The sequence below is a fragment of the Eleutherodactylus coqui genome, chromosome 10 (assembly GCF_035609145.1).
Source record: "Eleutherodactylus coqui strain aEleCoq1 chromosome 10, aEleCoq1.hap1, whole genome shotgun sequence".
Classification (NCBI taxonomy): domain Eukaryota; kingdom Metazoa; phylum Chordata; class Amphibia; order Anura; family Eleutherodactylidae; genus Eleutherodactylus; species Eleutherodactylus coqui.
The window spans coordinates 174,628-188,955 of NC_089846.1; positions in this window are offsets into that span (position 1 = coordinate 174,628).

The window sequence follows — 14,328 nt, forward strand, 5'->3', positions numbered from 1 at the left end:
CTGTTGGCAAAAACAAATTGTTAGGGATGTTTTAATGCAACGATACAAAAAAGAAACCAAACTTGCCACCGGCGGAATCGTGACGACTCGGAGAATATTTATTATGCAAATTGCGCTAAAAGCAAAATAAGTAAAAACTTTGAATTTTTTTCCAAATCCCCCCAAAAATGTGATAAATGTTATATAACACACTATATGAAAGTAGATGCGCAAGAAATGAGCCGCCGCACGGCCACGTCGACAGGCTAACACGGTGATCACGGCCGCAGCTGTGCATGATCGGGGGGGCACTCGGTCTGCGTTAGGGGCCCCAGTGTGTCACGCTGAAGGGGCGGGGCCCTGGCGAAGCACTAAACGCTGCGTTCACATGTAGCCGCTTTGCTGCTAGGGATAATCACCGCGTGCGACACGTTCCGCCACTTTCACACACAACGGATAAAACATGCGGCATTTCATATGGATTCTCGCTACATTGAATGCCGTCCGCGGTGACTATGGCGTTACATCATGCTGCAGGCGCGACCAAACCTCCGCAGGTTCTAGTCCCTCTCTGGGCCACAAAGTGTCAGATTCCATTTTAAAAAGATTTATTAATTATTAGAAAAAATGAAAGGTAATAAAAAGGTCAAAAACCCTTTTCCCATATTTCTAGTTAAAAAAAGAAAAGCAAAAGCCTATCTGGTCTCGCTGCGTCCGTGAAAGTCAGATCTATCTATCCCGCACATGGCCGCCGTCCGGAAGCCAAAATACAAACGCCAGAATTGGGTTCTTCAAAATGGTACCAATAGAAACAGCAGGACGGCCGGCAAAAAAACGAGCCCTTGTACAACTCTGAACGGGAAAATAAAAACTGCGGCCCGAAGATGGCGGCAGAAAATGGTATTTTACCAAAGATCTTTCATTTTTAAAAGTATTGTAGCAAAAAAACCCTCTATAAATTTGGTCTCGTTGAAGTCGTTCCGAGCCGCAGGATAGTCATCATGTTGGCTGCAGCGTGTGCCAGACAAAAAAAACAAAGATGGCAGAGGGTTTGGGGTTTTTGTATTTCACTCCACTTGGAGACTCTTAAAGGTTTCTTCAGTACATTATACGGCATCACTGAAAAATGCAACTCAACCCACAAAAAGCAGCAACAACTCCAAGCCGTCCAGTGGATCAATACAAGACTAGTGAGGGGGAAAAACCAAAGGCTCACCCAAAAAGGGCCAAGCCCTTAAGGGGTTACTACAGCTGCTCATGGGCCACTGCGCGGGAAGGTTCACTCTGACGGTGGTGAATGGCTCAGTGATGGCCGGGCGGCCGCCTCACGTCTCCACGGGCCCTTACCCCACATCAATAATGTGGATCCGCCACACTGCTTGTACCATTACTTAATTCCAATAAACGCAGTACATCAACAATACGGAAGAACCAGTTATTGCGGTTGACAAGTCATCCACCGCCATCTTGTTTGTCAGTTTTGCATTGGCTCCTAAGCAATGAATGACAATCTGTCACTCAGCACTGGCTGTAGAATATGCATTGACTTCAATGGGTTCCTTCACATAAGTGTATTTTTCACATAACCCTTTGTGTAAATGGGCCAGAAGGATCACCAGGCAGAACCGCGCCGCTACAAAGATGCGATGACAGCCAAATAGCAGCATCTACACCCCAAAGCCAGAGGCCATTTAAATTGGGGTGAGGGCACAGAGTTGCCTGGCTTCTCCGGAAACGATCCCATGAAGGGCTCATTCACACAGGTGTATTTCCGCCACGTATCAAACTTTTTTTGCGTGCAGAACACTGAATGAGTAAAACCCATTGGTGTCATGTTCACATAAGCAGATTATTTCACGCCATGTGCGATCGCCTGAAGAAATACGTGGTAGGACCTATTGGGTATTATGCATCGCAAGAGGCCATTACAGTAATGAGTAAGGAAACCTGGGGATTGTGCAGCCAATCAATGGGCTTGTGTTCTGTACAAACAGAACACAGTATATTTCCGCTACTGAAATGGTCTGGGTTACTTTGTAGCCCTCCATCTTGTGTTCAGACAGCCGTGATTGGTCACTGTATAAATGATCAGGATTGTATAACTGAGATTATAGACCTGCCGGAGACCATGATAAGATCTGCACATAGTGTCACCATTGTCTACAGAGTCTTGTGATCTATTGTCTAATCATGCACATCTATCATGATTGTCTTAAGACTAAACAAGACCCTTAAGTATACTTAAAGCTTAGTGCTGCCATTGTTTTAAGAATCATTGTTGTTTGTCTGCTCTGGTTAATGGGCGATTCGATTGTGGCCTTTTTCCAACACACAACTCAACGCATTGATATTTGCAAGGCAACTATTCAAGCAATAAATCATAAAAAGTATAAAGGACAGGCGAGGGTTTGGGGAGTCCGAAGCATGTTGGGCCTGTGATGGGGAGTGCCCTCACAGTGTGGTTCCCAACAGGCCCCCTGTTCTCCGACTTCGCCGTTGCTTCTCCGGCTGATGCACAAAGCAGATAAGTATACTTAAGGCTCTTGGTGATGGAAGTATTCATGTAACCGTTGATTAAGAATCATTTACAAAACGTTTATGCAATATCACCTACTTTTATGTAAATTTGTTTTATTTTTATCTTTTATTCGTTTGTAGTAATACATTTTGTGATATCAACCCACTTGTCCTTCTTTAAAGCAGTCTTCGAACTTTTGGTTTTCCAGTTGGCAAAACACATGAACAATTTCCTGGCGTGTAGATGGCAGTACTGGTGGGGTTCCAGGGGGTCGAATGCCCCGCCATCACAGTTATCCCCATTGTGTTTTATAAATGTCATTAATTGTGGAATGGGGCAGTTGGAAGGGACCCCCGGGTCATCTGGTCCCCAAGGGTCATCAGGTCCTTCCAGGGTCATCAGGTCCAACCCTTCTCAGTGCAGGATCACTAAATCATCCCAGACAGATGTCTGTCCGGCCTCTGAAGACTTTCATTGAAGGAAAACTCCCCACCTCCAGGATCCCGTGACCTTTCCCCGTCCGCCACGTGCTCCCTAGAGAGCACTAGGCTATAATCTTTGTCTCCGGCCATCGACCCCCACCGTAGCGAACTTTGCCCTGACAGCGAACACAATTTTATGGCAACCGGGAGGTCGGAGTATGGGGCTGGGGGGAGCTGCCTGCTCGTCCTGTGCTCCGTGACAGGTGCCGCTGCTCTCTGGACAGCTGGCCGCCCTGCTCTGGGGACACTGATATCAGCAGCGTCTGTAATGGGTGACTTTTCCAGTTAGCCTTACATTATTACCTTTTAATGCTTCCATGTTACACCTATAGCATGGTAGCATTTATAGATCATAATGTAAGACTCACTGGAAAAGTCACAGTCACCCTCCAGGGCACCCAAGCTTCACTGCAGACACTTTCTGCTAGGACCTTCAAGGAGCTTCAGCTATTGACCCTAGCGGGAGCTAGAGGTGTGAGAGGGGCGTTCCTGCTGTCAAACCCCTAGCTTCCAGTGGCGTCAAGGTACAATAATACCTGAGACATCTATATCACAGATAAAACTGCTGGCCTGGTGAAAACCCCCACCAACAGTAATTCAGGGAGCATAAACTTTCACTCCTTTATCAGTGCCTAGTTAAAAATGTTTGTCTGACTCCTCCCCTGGCCACTGAAGGAGCAGGACGTGCAGTGCAGAGCTGCGGTCCCAGCAACATCGGGACCCCTTTGGTGCCTTGTAGCAGCTGTGGGAGATCGTTGTGTCTCCTATGTGCTGGGAAGAAGGTCCTGCTCTCCTCCCTGGAAGGCTCCGGCTGAAGTGTAGCAGGCTTACCTACGAGACCTGGCAGATCCTGCAGCCGGCAAATGGACTCACAGCTCAGAAGACTCCGGTGGTGGGGAAACATCTTGAGCAGGCGGGAGGACAATGAAGGAGGAAGGTGCTCCCGCAAAGATAAGAGGATCTTCTCCACCAGTACCGACAGACATTCAGCTTGCGTTCCCTCTCAGATATAGCCCTAGTGGGAAATCTTGCCTTGCTGTGGACACTGCAGGAGGTCGGCTATTACATCTTCCGAACTGTATAGATTGGGCCTGGAGACACATTGCAGTTCTGAGACTCGGTGAGGGACAAGAGTGAAATCAAGGCTGCAGGCAGGATAAGGGGTGGCTTGTTCTCCCTGACTCATAAAGGGGACCAGGCCACAAAAAATAAAATACGGCCTATGATCCAGTCCCTTGGGGAGCCATATACCCAGATGACGAATATGCAATAATTAGGTAAACAGCCACATCCATACCATTGATCTGCTATAAAACTCTAATCTAGCTTGGAAATTGAGTGAAGTCTCTGATTCCTGTGCGGATTGCCCGTGAAATCTTTGGATCTGTGAAGGTCCAAATATGGACAGATACTTAAATGAAGGCAATACAGGTACCCCTGCATGAATAACGAGACAGCTAGGCTCAGAAAAAACAACTGGAAAACAACAGAGCAAGGCATCCAAGACCGTCAAGAATAAAGAACACAGAGGGTCTCGGCAATCTATGTCTCCACTTAAGCCGGTCTCTCCTCGTGCCACAGCCACCTGTGATCAACTTGTTGGAGAGTTGGGCGACCCTTCCACGCAGGACACATTACCAACAGCCTGATAATATGGAAGCTGGACAACGACCCATGTGACGGGTCGAAACGTCGCAATCTGTTTTGTGATAATGGAGGAATAAAGAGGCAAATTTACGGATGCATGAAGTTGCACCATAATCTGCGGTCATCCCATGTTTTCAATTAATGTAACTGTGGATTTATAATAATCTTTATTTGTATGGCGCCAACTTATTCCGCAGCGCTTTCAGGCATGGATAAATGCAAACAATACAACAATTACAATGTGAGGTACATTGGGTTAGACACAAATGGGTTGAGGGTGGTACAGGAGGTGCAGGGGTTGGGGAACACAGGCAATAGGAAATATTATGTACAGATCATTTATCAGAAGGCAAACAGGGTGGGGCACCATAGGGAGGGGCGAGGGACTGGGTCAGGGGATTTGACGTGCACCAATTGATGATTTAGAGAACAGACACCGCCGCAATAATTTACGCTTTATCGGGATACCGGAGTCTTTAACTAACAGTCAACTAATAACATATTTGACTACCGACCTCTCCCAGGCTCTCCAATTAAATCTACCTGCAGACCCGATGATAATAGAAAGAGACCACCGCATCGGACTGCCTAGAGATGGACATAACAACAAAGCTCGACCTCACCCGGTCATTGCTATATATCTGCATTGGTTGACAAAAAAGGCAAAAACCACATCATTTATAGGAATCCGATATGCTGATGTAGAAATTATGGTGGAGGCATTTGCAGACGACATACTCCTAGTAGTCAACAACCCCAAAGAAACATTAATGCCCTTGCTACAAGAGATTGAAAAAGTGGGAATGCTCTCGGGTTATACCTTGACTTTAGATAAAACTAAGGTCCTGCTGCTTAAGGGACCGGCTAAGCCATTATGGACAACAACATACCCTTTTAGATGGGAAACGCGTCCCATACAGTGTTTGGGAGTACAGATCACAAGATGCCCTTCCAAATTATATAAAACAAACATTGAGCCCTACACAAAAAAAACTGGAAATCACCTTAAATTTATGGAAAAGTTTCACACGGTCTTTCATGGGAAGCGCAAATCCTTTAACAATAACAGAATTTCCTCGCCTTCTGTATATCCTACATTCCTTACCGATACTTCTACAACTAAGACATAAAAACATCAATTATCTCTACAGAAATTCTATCTGAGACGGAAAGAGACCACAGATCATCCTTAAACCGCTCCAAAAACAGTCAATGGGGGAATAAAGTTTGTACATATACTGGACTATAATCTAGCAGTACAGCCCCCCCCCCCCCCCCCCCCGTTAACCATGATTGGATATATTCTCAATCGAGCTTCACCAATAACCCATTAGAACAAAATATGGCCAAATACAATTGCAAAATATCCTTCATCTTCCATACACGGAACTGCCACAAACCGTCAAAGGTAACCCCCTGATAGGAAGGCCTGGGGCAGATTACGTAGGGACAGCCATGCCTCCCCACATATATCACCTGGTGGGCGCAAGGAATTGACTCGATAGATAAACTATTACACAGGAAAGAAAGACATCCTGTCGCTGGAGGAAGTGAAACAACAATATGTACCGGCCAGACATTACACTCAGAAATCCTTACTGCAGTTTCAGGAACTTGACTGGGTGCAAACAAGTAGAACATGGATATCTAGATCTGTGGGAGCGAGGGGAGTGATAGATGACACTGAGCAATAAGGGATATGCCAGAACAGGGCCATGTAGATCGGGGGCTGGGGAAGTGCTCGGAGGACAACCCCAGTCTTACGCCTGAAATGATTGTGAAATCCATGTCCTCGGCCTCCAACTATCTACCCTCTGCCAGATCCCTGGAGATGAGATCACAGGCCGCTCACAGATCATACCAGGAAGAGGGCATCTTATGGAAATGTATTCTACCCCAAATTGTTTTAAGTGTGGAGCCCCAAACGCTAATCTATATCCTAATCTGTGGGCTTGTCCCAGGATCCAGGTCTTTTGGTCCAGAATACACTAAAACACATTTAACTAATTCCTGTCTGCAAGACCCTCTGTGGGCAACGTTTGGGCACATGGATCCTGACAAGTGTCAATGTTCGGGAGGCGCTCGTAAACGTTTGCACTTTGTGGCGTCAGCTGGGTTGAAAGCCATTCTACAAATGTGGATACAACCAATAATTCCCCCTTTTGAGCTATTTTTGGACAAATTGGCTTTTCTGTTCCAGATGTACTGGGCCAAAACGTCACTTGTCAAAGAGAGAATGGTACAGTCATGTTTTGCAGCTTGGGGCGCTTTGTTCAGATGCTGCAGAGGGTAAGGAACACATTTAGGAACTGCTTTTATGATACATGTTGGTTCTAGAAACAAATAGCACTGGGAGATTCCCCTGTTTACGGTGCCGAGGTTGTGGGGAACCCAGTACCTTTTCCCAAAAATCTCTATAAAATAGGTAGAAGTCTAGTACTTAGAAAGCGGACACAAGTTATTTAAAGGGGTTGTCTCGAGGAAGCAGTGATTTTTTTTTTTTTTGCCCAGTCCCCCTAATTAAGCATACATTACTAAGCCCCCCTGTAAATGACTTTTCTAGCTGGTTTCTACTTACAGTTCCAGCGTTTCAGCAACTTATAAAAATTTTCCCAAGATGGCCGCCGGCTCTTTTCCCATCGTTTGCTGCAGCCCGATGTGCGCGCTCCCGAGACGCTACCAGCTGTGTCTCCCTGACAACCAGCCGCCCCGCAGCCGCTGACCGGACCCCTGGATTGAACGCGGCCGACCACGGCACACAGTCACCCACCGCCAGGCAGCAGGTAATCAGCGCTAGACCCCTGACAACAGACGAAGCCCCCCCCGGCCCAGCGACAGCCCCCCCCCCCCCGACACAGCGGCAGCCCCCCCCCCCCCCCGGAACAGCGGCAGCCCCTCCGGCCCATCACTTACCTGGGCGGCAGGACGGTGGGACGGCAGGACGGAGGGACACCTGGGCGGCTTCTCGGGACAGCTGAGCGGCTCTGCACCTTCCTCTAACAGAGGATGGTACAGAATGGCCGCTCCAGCGCGCTCCCGAGCAGTGACAGCTCGTCTGCGCATGCGCAGAAGAGCTGTAGCGGGGAGCACACTGAAGCGGCTCGTGCTGAAAGGAGAAGAACGGACTGCGCAAGCGCGTCTAAAAAAGCAAGCTGCCAGCGAATTTAGACGGATCCATGGAGACGGGGACGCTAGCAACGGAGCAGGTAAGTGAATAACTTCTGTATGGCTCATAATTAATGCACGATGTATATTACAAAGTGCATTAATATGGCCATACAGAAGTGTATAACCCCACTTGATTTCGCGAGACAACCCCTTTAATTTAAGGCCGGCTGTCCACGGGCGATGCGGTATTCCGCCGCAGGAGCCGCCGCCGAATCTCCGCCAGTCAGCGCTAATAGATAGGTTGAATGCGGAGAATCGGGGCAATGCGCACCATGCTGCGAATTGCCCGCCGCGAGCAGAGAATCGCAATGATTTTCCGCTCGTGGACAAGTGCCAGCGCTTTCCATAGCAAGGCTATGAACAGAGGGGCCTAAGGCTACAAGAAAAAGAGATCATCTATAAACTGGCAGTAATGACAGGTCTGGGTTTGTTTTTATTTTTTCTATGTTGTTTGTTAATAAGAAAAATGAGCAGATCGTATCTGGAGACCGAACTTCTATGACTATTGGATGGCAGATATGTGAAGGCCATCCTGTATTTTGGTAATGTATATTCTGATTTAATCCCAAGACTCCAGAGATGCGATCACAAAGTATACTGTTGTTACTGTCTGTGCCGTAAGCATGTGTGTAAATATGCATGGCTCTTGGCTGGAATGGAATAGATCCAGAGAGGTTCACAAGCTTGCTGTAACATCCTGTATTTTTGTTAGCCATTAACCCCTTCAGTGGTGGGTTTCTGACCCCCTCCCCCCCCATCCCCTGTCAGACCCCCCAGGGCAGGTTTTTTAAATGGGCCAATCATTTAATTTCAACTAATTTTCCAGACGCGTTCCCAGAGCCATAACTTTGTCATTTTCCCATTGACGCGGCCGTATGAGGGCTTGTTTTTTGCGGGACAAGTTGTATATTTTGATGGCATCATTTTCGGGTATATATAATGTATTGCATAACTTTTGTAAAAAAATTTGTAGAAAGATTGGGGAAAATAAAGAAATTCTTCCATTTGTTTTTTGGATTTCATTTTTACGGCGTTCAGCGTGCAGAATAAATAATGTGATAACATTATTCTCTGAGTCACACGATTCCGGCGATACCCACTGCCAGCGCCCTAGAAGGACTTGTTTTTTGCGGAATGAACTCTAGTCTTCATTTTTCTAATTTTTGGAAACATGTAAAATTTTGATCGCTTTTTATTCAATTTTTTCTAGGGGGAAGATTAACAAAATCTGTAATTCTGGCTGTTTTTTATTTTTATTTTTCCCTGCATTCTCTGAGCAGTATAAATAATATAATAAAGTCATTCTGCAGGTCGGTACGATTACGCCAAGACCTAATTGTAATAGTTGTTTTGTTTTTTTTTCGCTACTTTTTCACAGTTTAAAAAAAATGATTTTTTTTATCGCTGCATTCAAATGTTTTAATCAGCGGAGCTGTCAGGGATTTTATTTTGCAGGATGAGTTGTACTTTTTATTCATACCAGTTATTGATCTGTGCAGAATTTTGATCATTTTCTATTCTGTTTCTTTGTATGGTGAGAATTAGCTATTTTTGCCACGTTTTCAAATTTTTTTTCCATGCTGTGCACCCTGCAGATTAACCTCTTCCCGCTCCAGGACATACAGTCACATCCTGCAGCTGATCGCGGTGCAACCTCTCTTCATACTGCGCGGGCGTCAGCTGTTTACTACAGCTGACACCCACGGGCAATAACTGTAATCATATAGCATTATGTCATACTGCAGGAGCGATCGAAGCATCGCTAGGTGCGGTCCCCCAGGAGGGCTTAAAAAATAAGATCAATAAAGTTTTATTTATTGTAAAAAAAAAAAAAAAAAAAAGGAATAAAAGTTAAAATCACCCTCCTTTTGTGATATCTATAATAAAAAAATCTAAATCAGAAAAGAAAAATACAGCAAAAAAAACTATACAAGTTCGGTATCGTAGTAATCATTCTGACCCATAGAATAAAGTTATCAGGTCGTTTTTGTTGCAGTTTGTGCGCCGTAGAAACAAAACGCACCGAAAGATGGCGGAATGTCATTTTTTTTTCCATTTTACTCCACTATATACACTATGCACATTATATGGTACTTTAAATAGCACCATTGAAAAATACAACTCGTTCCGCAAAAAACAACAACAACCCTCATACAGCGACGGCGATGGATAAATAAACGAGTTATGATTTTTTAAAAGGGGTGAGGGAAAAACGGAAAGGGAAAAAAGAGGACTGCGTCATTAAGGGGTTAAATAATGTACTAACTTTCTTCTGTGGGTCATTACGAACGCAGGGGTACCACATGTGTAATTTGGTTTATAATTTTTAATTTTTTACAAAGTAAAGGGAGACAAGTGTTTTTTTATTTTTTTACTTTTTTTTTACTTTTAGGGGACTTCTACAGACATCCATCAGGACCCCCTCATCACATTGCAGGGGTCCAATAGTGTCAGCCCTTTACATGCTGTGATCGCATAGACCGCGGCATGTAAAGGGTTAAACAGCAGAGCACAGAGGGTTTCTCCATTCTCTGCTGTGTAAGAGCTGGTGCCTGGCTATCCTCTGACAGCCGGTCACCAGCTCTCTCTGCCACAGAGACCATTGCTGACTTCTGACAAGCTGATAGTCTCCATGGCAACCTGTAAACAAAGTAGTGCAGCAGTTCAAAAAAAGAAGCGGGAAGTTGCCGGCAGATCGGTAATATCTTCCTGCTTTTTTTAAAGCCCTGCACTGCTCTGTGTGGGTTTGTGCAGGCAGAGCACAATATCACAGCTTATGGCAGTGTGCTCTGCAGGTCCCATAGTGAAACAGCCCGCAAATCTTCCAGGCTATGTCACTATGGGCAGTGGAGCTCGTCCCGGAAAATTTCCAGGCGTGCCACTGAAGGGGTTAAAAGGTCTCATATCTACAAGATTACGTGGTTTCTCTTGCTGGGAACAATCACATTGTCCTCCCTTTCAGTTTCATCCCATTGCTTCTAGCCTTTCCTTGTGGTATTTTACCGCTGCCCACTTGTCTTATGGCATTTTCTCCACATTGTGCGTAAGTTGCCCTTCATTGCCCAGTACAGCCGTGTGATTGAGTGTGAATCTATGTGACTCTGTGTGGCTCTATGTGACTCCGTGTGGCTGACTGTGACTGCGTCCAAAATAGAATAATGGTCAGCAGCTAAAAGCTGTGGAGAAACTACACCCCTCAGTAATTAAATGAAGATATCCAATGCACGCCCCAGAAAGGGTTTGGACTATAACCCACAAGTAAACTAAATAGCAAGGTTATTGCAGCAATGGAAGATACAAAGGGTAAAAAAGGCAAAAAGGCTTTATTCCTCCATAACAAGTCCCAAACAGCAGCAACGTTTCCACCCATATATGCAGGTCTTTTTCTCCACTGCTTTTTGCTGCTGACCATTATTCTATTTTGGACTTTCGGACAGCGTGCATTTACGGAGGCCACACAAAATGCACTTCTCTCCAGATGAGGAAGCATCGGAACACTTCATATTATTCTCATATACTGAAGAGGATGTGAGGAGGATCATGGGCAGAATTCAGAATGAAGGTACTTTTTGGAATTCTCCACCTGTGGGGTTACTCCTAAAAAAGTGGGAAATGGCAAATAGACATAAGTTACATGAAGCAACCCTTAACCCCTTCCCTCCCCATGGCGTAAGGGTATCCCACAGCGGGAGCCGGCTGTCACTAGTAGCCGGCCTCCCGCTGCGACAGCGGGGGGCATCGGAGATGCACCCACGTGCCGTTAACCCCTTCCCTGCTGCGATCTAAGTAGACCGCGGCAGGGAAAGGGTTACAGTATTGCCATTGCCTAAGATCGCTATAGTAAGCGATAAGGCATGGCAGGAGAGAAGTCCTGCCATGCTTTATCATAGCGATCTGCAGTCCTGCTGTGTAAGTCGCTCAGAGGGACACAGATTGTGTAAAAATAAGAGCAAAATAAAGTACAAAAAATAAAAATGTTATAAAACCCTTTTTTTATGCTTTTTCTTATATTAGCATAAAACATTTTTTTAAACTTCCACATATTGGGTAACGACGCGTACAATAAATGGAACACGCTTTTTATCCTCCACGGCAAAAAGCGTTTTAAAAAAACGCTAAAAAACTGAGGCAAAAGTGATAAAAAAAACGTATGCACCCCAAAATGGTACCGATAAAAACTACAGCTCGTCTCGCAAAGAATAAGCCCTCACAGAGCTCCGCCCATGGGAAAATAAAAAAGTTACAGGACTTTGAATGCAGCGACTTAGAAAAAAAAATTTTTTTAAAAAGGGCTTTTATTGTGGAAAAGTGGAAAAACATTTTTTTTAAAATAGGAATTTTGGTCTCGTTGTAACCGTACCGACCCGCAGAAAAAAATGGAGGGTGTCATTTATGCTGCATAATTAACACTTTAAAAAAACTAAAAATCTATAGCAGAATTGATGCGTTTTCTCTCCCTGCGGTCATATAAAAAATAATAAAAGTTTTACAAAATAGCCTATGTACCAATAAAACTACAGTTCGCCACGCAAAAAACAAGCCCTCATACGGCCGCAACGACGGAAAAATAAAAAAGGTATGGCTGTTGAAAAATGGAGATGAAAAAACACCAAAGATAACGCCAAAATAGGCCATAAGGGGTTAAAGAATACTACAGGATGAAACGTGTAGCGAGGGGTCTGAGACCCCATATTAGGCTCACTGTAATTGCCAACAATTTGCTTTTTTTTTACAAAAAGTTTGAAAATATAACTAATAAATTCTGCTGTGACATCATCCTTCTGAATGTTGAGTTTTTGCAGTCTGAGATTCAGACCAAAACTGAAGAGATGAAGGAACTTGAGAAGGAAATGTTGCAGGAAATACCACAGGATGGATGGGGGACCTAACGTACATTGATCAGATACCGTGAAGAGTTGGAGTTCACTAACAGAAATAAATGGCGCTGTGATCTAAACGATTACAGCGCAGGTCGTATATATAACTGGCAATTCTCCAGAAACAACCTTGGGCAGGCTGATGGTAATACTAGGAGTAGAGGAAGCTCCAGGAATAAACATCCGAGACATAATAGATGGCAAAAGAGGATGGTGGACAACAAAGACATAATAGATGGCAAAAGAGGATAGCGGACAACAAAGACATAATAGATGGCAAAAGAGGATGGTAGACAACAAAGACATAATAGATGGCAAAAGAGGATGGCGGACAACAAAGACATAATAGATGGCAAAAGAGGATGGCGGACAACAAAGACATAATAGATGGCAAAAGAGGATGGCGGACAACAAAGACATAATAGATGGCAAAAGAGGATGGCGGACAACAAAGACATAATAGATGGCAAAAGAGGATGGTGGACAACAAAGACATAATAGATGGCAAAAGAGGATGGTGGACAACAAAGACATAATAGATGGCAAAAGAGGATGGCGGACAACAAAGACATAATAGATGGCAAAAGAGGATGGCGGACAACAAAGACATAATAGATGGCAAAAGAGGATGGTGGACAACAAAGACATAATAGATGGCAAAAGAGGATGGCGGACAACAAAGACATAATAGATGGCAAAAGAGGATGGCGGACAACAAAGACATAATAGATGGCAAAAGAGGATGGCGGACAACAAAGACATAATAGATGGCAAAAGAGGATGGCGGACAACAAAGACATAATAGATGGCAAAAGAGGATGGCGGACAACAAAGACATAATAGATGGCAAAAGAGGATGGCGGACAACAAAGACATAATAGATGGCAAAAGAGGATGGCGGACAACAAAGACATAATAGATGGCAAAAGAGGATGGCGGACAACAAAGACATAATAGATGGCAAAAGAGGATGGTGGACAACAAAGACATAATAGATGGCAAAAGAGGATGGCGGACAACAAAGACATAATAGATGGCAAAAGAGGATGGTGGACAACAAAGACATAATAGATGGCAAAAGAGGATGGCGGACAACAAAGACATAATAGATGCAAAAGAGGATGGCGGACAACAAAGACATAATAGATGCAAAAGAGGATGGCGGACAACAAAGACATAATAGATGGCAAAAGAGGATGGCGGACAACAAAGACATAATAGATGGCAAAAGAGGATGGCGGACAACAAAGACATAATAGATGCAAAAGAGGATGGCGGACAACAAAGACATAATAGATGGCAAAAGAGGATGGCGGACAACAAAGACATAATAGATGGCAAAAGAGGATGGCGGACAACAAAGACATAATAGATGGCAAAAGAGGATGGCGGACAACAAAGACATAATAGATGGCAAAAGAGGATGGCGGACAACAAAGACATAATAGATGGCAAAAGAGGATGGCGGACAACAAAGACATAATAGATGGCAAAAGAGGATGGCGGACAACAAAGACATAATAGATGGCAAAAGAGGATGGCGGACAACAAAGACATAATAGATGGCAAAAGAGGATGGCGGACAACAAAGACATAATAGATGGCAAAAGAGGATGGTGGACAACAAAGACATAATAGATGGCAAAAGAGGATGGCG